Genomic DNA, 8,472 nt, shown 5'->3' with positions numbered 1-8,472 from the left:
AAGTTTTGTTGAATTTTTCTTTTGCAGGTGGGGCAATTCGTGAGGCTTGAGTTTTTTTGATGCAAGAAGTGAGCTTTTTTAGGATGTAGCTTGCCTTGCTAATTTGTAAATTAAAAGCGCGCCATATGGAGAACAACAAATGGAAAACATGTGATTTAATCTATATGGAGAACAGTAATGGAAAACATGTCTATTTTGATGAGTAACAACTCATTTAGTATATATGGATGTTTATTTTGGATTTAATGTAGTAAATATTTAGTTTTGTATTGGTGGTTTGCTTATAGTAAAATAAGATTGGTTGTTTGGTATTAATGAACATTAAAGACAACAGTTAAAAATGTTGTAAAAACTATGTAAACCACAACGATTTTTTTTTTGAAAAAAGTGATAAAAGACAACGGTTTTATCCGTTGTAAAATATATTAAAACTGTTGTAAAAAAAAGCAAAACGAGTAAATATTATCTACCACAACAGTTTATATCTGTTGTAAAAAAAGTCTACCACAACGATTTATTTCTGTTGTTGAAATTATCTACTACAACGGTTTTAAAACGTTGTCGTATCCTTCGTAGCCAAATTTGAGCATATATACAACAACGGATAAAAACCGTTGTCAAATGTCTACAAAGACAACGGATTCAAAACCGTTGTCGTAGGGCCATACATTCTACAACACCCTCAGTTACAACGATTTTTTCACCCTACAACAACGGATAATATCCGTTGTCGTTTGCAATTTTTGTTGTAGTGAGTTGTGTGTTCGAGGCGAACACGGGATACTCAAGCTCATCGGAAGGCCAAAACTAATTTCTCCTCTAGGTCCCTGTCGTAGCCTGATTAATGCCTCAAGTTCATCCAAATATAAGTCCATCTTGGTATCCAAGAAGGGGGCCGGTCCAATGCTTGGTGACCAAGCAAGGGCCGGCCACATCCTCCTCTATGGGGGCCGACCCTTTTGCTTGGTGACTAAGAAAGTAGGAGCCGACCATGATTAATTCAAATAGGAGGGGTATTTTGAATTTTTAAAATCTTCTTTTTGTAGAAAACTACAAGTTTTAAAAGAGAGTTTTTAATATAAAACTTTCCTTATTTGAATTAGGTCACATGATTTAATAGAGAGTTTTAAAAGTTTTAAAACTTTCCTTTTTTAACCATCCTCATGGTTTTAGAAAAAAAGGAAGAGAAGTTTTAAAATTAAATTTTCTATTTTTGTAGCCATGTTAAAAAAGGAAATTTTAGAAGAGAAGTTTTAAATTTTAAAACCTGGTTTTAATTTTTTAAAACTTTCCTTTTTTAACATCCACTTTAAGAAATTAGAAGAGAGCTTGTAAAATTTTATAAAGGCTTGTAAAATTTTTATAAAAATTATTTTTTCTTTCCTTATAGTGGTCGGCCACCGTGCTTGGTGCCCAAGCAAGGGCCGACCAAGATTAAATCAAGCCAATCATTGATTTGGAGATTGATTCAATCAAGAGAAAAGCAAAGGATAAATAAAAAGAGAAAAGGAAAAATAAGAGGAAGATTTTAATTTTTGTAAAAAAATCTTTCCTTATTTGCCTTGGGCAAGTAATATAAAAATAGGGGAGGAGAGGCCTCGTGGTGCAATCTATTTATTTTTCTCTCTTCTTTCTAGTCTTCTCCTAAGGGCCGACCCTTGCTTCTCTTCATGCTAGGGTCGGCCACCTCTATGTGGTTGTTTTGTATGGTCGGATACAAAGAGAAGGAGAAGAAGAGGAGAAGTAGGGTATGCATCTATTCTTATTCTATTGATTGTGCTCTCTCTTGTGGCTGGCCCTCTCTCCCTTTCTTTTCCCTTTGCTCTCTTATGCTCCTTGGTGGTGGTGGCTGAATACTAGAAGGAGGAGAAGCTCTTTTAGGTGGTGTTCATCTTGGAGGATCGTCGCCCACACGACGTCCAAGGCGAAGCGAGGAATACGACAGAAGATCTCGAGGTCATTAGCATACAAAGAGAAGGTATAACTAGTAATTTTCTTCCGCATCATACTAGTTATTTTTCTTTGTAAGAATTCCAAACACAAGAGGCATTAGATTCTAGTTTTTCGTATTTGTTTCGAAGTTGTGTTTTCTTTGTTTTGTTTTTCAAATTTGTGATTCGATTGTTCCTTTTGGTTAAACCTAGAGTTATATAAGGAAATTAAATATTAGCTTTCCTTAAAAAGCTTTGCCTAGGTGGTGGTGGATGCTCCCATACCCAAGAAGGCCATGTGCCTCGCCATGCAGTCCTGGAAGCCAATTTTAGAAATTAATATTTAATGGAATTTATAACGTTGGTGGATTTGAATCAATAGTGTTAAGTTTCGCTTGCGATTCAAATCTAACCCATTAAGAACAGATAAGTTAAATTTCGAATCAATAATGTTAAGTTCCGTCTGCGATTCCTAATTTAACTTCTAAAGAACACAATAGGTTATTTAGGAAAGGTTCAACACTTGTACAAAATTTTTGTATAGTGGAACTGGTACGATCTTCCTAGGACTAACCAACACTAAGTTATACAAATCTTGGGCGATTAGCCAAAGCTAACTCAAGAAAAGTATAATATGGATTTTGTCCAATTAGTACACGTTGCCTGACTATTTATACAAGTCTTGGGTGATTAGCCAAAGCTAACTCAAGATGAGGTATAATGTGGATCGTGTCCCACGAGAATGTCTTTGCTTATGGGTATAGAACTAGTAGTGACTTTGCTTCTATAAAGCTTTAGAATTTAGTGAGAGAATCATTTAATTAAAGGCCTAATTAAATGATAGATATATGATACTAAGACCTGCATTTCACTGTTTTAGATTACCATGTCGTCCAGTACAACAAATACCCTCTCTTTGCGGTCTGTCCTTGATAAGGACAAGCTCAATGGAGCTAATTTCCTGGACTAGTATAGAAACTTGAGAATATTCCTCAAACAAGAACGAAAACTATATGTCCTAGAGCAGCCTATTCTTGAAGCACCCCCTGCTAATGCCACTAGAGCAGATAGGGATGCTTACAAGAAGCATCAAGATGATGCAATAGATGTGTCATGCCTCATGCTCGCCACCATGAACTCTAAGTGTAATGACCCAATTTTCCCTATTTCAAGTTCTAAAAGTCCATAAAAATATTTGGAAATACTTTTAAAATATTCTTGATATTTTTAGGAATTTTTAGAGTATTTTTACGTAATTTTTGAAGGTTGTTTAGTAGGGTTACAAAAAGAAAGAAGTTTTAAAAAAAAATGTTGAAGGTGAGTTCGAACCCACGATCTCGGGTCGGACTGACCCAAGCAAAACCGGCCCAACCAGCTGAGCTACACAGTTTTGTTAACCTTATATGGTGAGAATTAAGGTTATAGCATAGTTAATGATTAGGGAATTAATTGGAAAAAAAGTGCGCGGCTGAGGGATTGAAGTCGAGACCCCTTGCTTCTGTTAAAAGCCAGTTAATCGGCTGTGCCGGCGAGTTTTTGTTAATTAAGGAAAGAATGGATTATATTTAAGGTATAGTAATTAATAAAAACTTAGTTATAAGAAAAGGTTTAAGTTTTTCCCGAACCCTAAATTTTTTCTCACCCGAAACCTCTCCTTGCTCGCTCGCGACGGCGCCAGTTTTTCTCGGACGAATCCATAGCAGGGGATCTAGGGCTTCTCCGGCGGTGGGAGAGGAGGTTCTCTGAGGGGTTTTCTCCACCTCCTTGAGATCGTCTCGTCGAGGAGCTTCCGTGGACACGAAGAGGAGCCGAGACTTTCAGGCTCTACCCGAAACCCTAGGGTTTTCCTCTCCGTCGGTTGTAAGTGCAAGAACAAGGGGTGAGTTGCTTCTCACCTGCAGTAGGAGTAGTTCTCTTCGATTGGTTTTTGAAAGATTTTGGTTTAGTGCTGCCGTGAGTTTCCCGAATTGGGATTTGGTGTTTCCTTGTTTCTCTTGATTTTTTTGAAGCATGCTGTGAAGTTGTTGCTTGTTTGTGAATAAGATTGTACTCGGTTGGGATTTACTGATGCGAGATGAAGATTCATTGAGGATGTTTAGTATAGGTAAAGTATGCGGTTTGTTTCCTGCAGGCTTGTATTGGAAATTCGGATTTAAAGCTGAGGATGTCATTACTGCCGTGAGGAAATTTTGGAATTGTCCAAGGATTTAGATTCTTTTTTTCTTGATTTCCAAAACATGCAGTTAGAAGTTGGTTGTTAGGAATATGGTTCCTTTTAGTTCATTGTTACTGTAAAGAATGATTGGAGAAGGTTTAATTCCGAAGCTTTATTCTTTGAAGTTTGCTGAATATTTGGTTTTTTCCATGGTAGATAGAAAGCATGAAGAACAGATTCAAATCTAGGTTATCAATGATAATTCTCTTTTGTTGGTTAATTTCCTTTTTGCTGCCCTAGCTTGGTTAATCTACCTTTGCTGTCATGAGTTTGTTAAAGAAGAGGAGAAGGAATTTGAATGGGTTTAGCATGTTGTTTAGATTTTTTCCTATGCTATTTAGATTATTCTCTTGTTGTTTAGTTTTCGTTTGCTGATAGTAAAGCATGAGCAATTATCCATTTGCTAATAATTAAGCATGATCAGTTTAACATGAGCAGTTTTATTTTAGAGTAGGCTTAAAGAAATCAAATTCAGTTTTTCTTGATTCATATCTGTTGTAGCATGCTTAGAGAGCTCAGTTTGCTTTCCTTTGATTTATGTTAATTGTAGCATGTTTAAAGAAGTTTGATTTGTTTTCTTTTGCTTGATTCTGTTGATACATGCTTAAAGAAACCTGTTGCTCTATAAAAACTCTAGGATCTATCTGTAGGTGGGAAGAATAAGAGTTTTAACAAATCCTTTAGGGATTTATAAGAAGTTATAAGAAAGAGAGACCAAGGTCTTAATAGGATCCCTAATTTTAAGAATTGGGATCAGTAGCATATCAAGTGCTCAAAGAAATGCCAAGGCATTTTATTATAAGAGAATTGAAGAATAACAAGTATAAGGAAGTAATAGTTAAAAGAAAATAAGTATTTTACTTTTTAATGGCATGTACCGGACACAAGGTCCATTGGGTGGGCTCCTAGATCGCCCCTAGGCACAAGATCGCCTAGAAGTACCTTAGTAGTTTCGGGATTAGCTACCTCGACTCTTATTAAGGATACGCGCAAATTGGTACAATGCCGGGCCCAAAAGAAGTTTATTATTATTTTGAAGTATTAGAGTATAAGTTTTGAAACAAATGAAACAAGCTTCAAATATGTTTAGAATTAGAAAGTTTAGTTTCTTGTTATTTGAAGCATGCAGTAGTAGTTTTATTTGTTTCTTGCTATTAGATTATTCAGCATGTTTAGCTTTATTTGCTTTCAGCATACAGTTATAGTTTTATTTTTGTGAGCGTGAATAGTTTTACATCTTTAGCAGCTTTACATGTTTAGTAGCTTTACATGTTTAGTATTACAGTTAATATGATTCCTTTGCTATTTATGAGCATGAGTAGTTTTATATGTTAGCATTCAGTTTTAGCATGTTTTTATTTATATACATGCATATCGAGTTTTTATGAGTAGATAGCGCTCACTAAGCTTTATGCTTATAGACTGCATTTCCTCCTACTGCAGATAAAGGAAAGGAAAAGATTTAGCAAGGAAGGCGACAAGGTGGTGGTGATGAAGGTGTGTGATGGCTGGACTATGGGGAGATCAAGAGTTTGCTAAGGAATTGTCAAGACTTTTCTGTTTAGAGTTCTTTTAGTTTTCTTTAAATGTTATTATGAGTTAAGATTGTAATTAAGTTTATTCCGCATTTGTAGTTGGCTTCTATTGATGGAGTGATATTGTTGTTTGCTATTGTTAGAGTAGTTTCCTTCTTTTATTTGTGATATTATACTGCGTGGTTGTGAAAATATATGTTCCAGCCGCCTGTGGCTGAGTATAGTTTGGTCACCGGTACAGGGGAGACTCTGCCGAAATTTTTCGGTAGGGATTCCTCGTGGTTTTTAATTATACCGGTTAAGTAGAGTTAGTAGTTAAGTAACGGTCACTCTTAGAGAGTAGTAGTAGTAGTAAGAAGGGTGGTCGTTACACTAAGCTTCAGAAGCAATATGAGAACATGGATGCTTATGATATGGTTAAACATCTTAAACAATTATATCAAGGATAAGCAAGACATGAGAGATTTGAGATCTCTAAAGCATTGTTTCAATGCAGAATGCAAGAAGGAACTCCCGTATGGCCTTATGTGCTCAAAATGATTGGGTATGTGGAGAATCTGCAAAGGTTGGGATTCCCACTAGGCCAAGAATTGGCCACTGATCTTATCTTGCAGTCGTTGGCCGATAGTTATAGTTAATACGTCATGAACTACAACATGAATGAAATTGAGAAACCACTACCAGAAATGTCGAGCATGTTGAGAACCGCTGAACTCAACCTTAAGAAGGCAAAGCCTGGTTCCATTTTGATGGTGTCTAAAGGCAAAGGCAAGTGGAAGCCTAAAGGTAAGGGTAAGACCTAAGCCAAAGGCAAGGGCAACGCTCATACACTGAAACCCAAAGGAGGGGTTACTAAGGAAGGAACCTGCTTCCACTGCGGTGAGATCGGACACTGGAAGAGGAACTGTAAAGGGTACCTAAAGGAAATGAAACGGAAGAGAAGTGAGACTTCTGCCTCAGGTATATATGTTATAGAAGTCAATCTATCTATTTCTTCTTCATGGGTATTAGATACCGGTTGTGCATCTCACATTTGTACTAATGTGCAGGTGTTGAGAAATAGTAGATTATTGGCAAAGGGCGAAGTGGACCTATGAGTAGGCAATGGTGCAAGAGTTACCGCCGTCGCTGTAGGAACCTACTCCTTATCTTTGCCCACTGGGCTTGTTTTAGAACTTGAAGAGTGTTGTTATGTGCCTGCTTTAACCAAAAACATAATCTCTGTTTCTTGTTTAGACAAGAAGGGGTTCTCATTTATAATAAAGGACAAATGTTGTTATATTTATTCAAATGGCATGTTTTATTGTAGTGCACCTCTGATAAATGGACTCTATGTTCTAGACTTTGAAAACCCAATCTATAACATTAATACCAAGCGGTTCAAATCTAATGATCTGAACCAAACATATCTCTGGCATTGTTGCTTAGGTCACATAAATGAGAGTCGCATATCCCAACTCCATAAGGATGGACTTTTGGACTCATTTGATTTTGAATCATATGAGGTATGCGAATCTTGTCTTCGAGGCAAGATGACAAAGACTCCATTTAGTGAACATGGCAAAAGGGATAATGATCTGTTAGAACTCATACATACTAATGTATGTGGCCCTTCCAGAATAACAGCTAGAGGAGGCTATCATTACTCCATTACCTTCACTGATGATTTCAGTAGATACGACTATATGTATCTGATGAGACACAAGTCATAATCCTTTGAAAAGTTCAAAGAATTCAAGAATAAAGTACAAAATCAACTTGGTAAGAGTATTAAGATGCTTCGATCAGATCGAGGTGGGAAATACATTAGCCAAGAGTTTCATGACCATCTCGTTGATTGTGGGATAATATCTCAACTCACTCCACCTGGAACACCATAATGGAATGGTGTATCAGAAAATAGGAATCGTACTTTATTAGATATGGTACGATCGATGATGAGTCATACATATCTTCCTACTTCCTTCTGGGGGCATGCTCTAGAGACAGTCGCTTTCACACTTAACCAAGTTTCATCCAAGGCTGTCATAAAGATACCATATACGATATGGACAGGGAAGAGTCCCAATATGTCTTTTATGAAGATTTAGGGTTGTGAGGCTTACGTTCGACGACAAGTCTCAGATAAACTAGGACCCAAATCAGATATGTGCTACTTTGTTGAATATCCCAAGGAAACAAAGGGATATTACTTCTATAATCCCACACATGGCAAGGTGTTTGTTGCCCGGACTAGTGTATTTCTAGAAAGGGAATTTATTTCTAGAAACACTAGTGGGAGTGAAGTCAATCTTGAAGAAGTTCAAGATACTAGCACTGACACCTTGATGGAAATTGAACAGGTACCACAAGATGTTGTGGATCAGGATCTTGTTACACCGCAAGAAGTTGTGGAACAACAACCTGTTCAAGTAGCACAAGCTCTACGCAGATCTGATAGGATTCGTCATCAACCTATGAGATATTCTTTTCTCTTGTCTGACCACGGTGATGTAAAGCTTATTGGTCTTGACGAGCCTACATCTTATTAGGAAGTTGTACATGGCCCAGATTCTCAAAAATGGCTAGAGGTCATGAGGTCCGAAATGGAATCCATGTACACTAACCAAGTATGGACTTTGGTTGATCCACCTGAAGGGATCAAACCCATTGGGTGTAAGTGGGTCTTCAAGGTGAAGACTGACATGGATGGTCATATGCATACCTACAAAGGTAGATTGGTGGCTAAAGGATTCAAACAGATTCATAGTATAGACTATGATGAATCGTTTTCACCAGTTACGATGCTCAA

This window comes from Zingiber officinale, chromosome 3A (genome assembly GCF_018446385.1).
Source record: "Zingiber officinale cultivar Zhangliang chromosome 3A, Zo_v1.1, whole genome shotgun sequence".
NCBI classification, from domain to species: Eukaryota; Viridiplantae; Streptophyta; class Magnoliopsida; order Zingiberales; family Zingiberaceae; genus Zingiber; species Zingiber officinale.
This window is presented reverse-complemented; position numbering follows the sequence as displayed.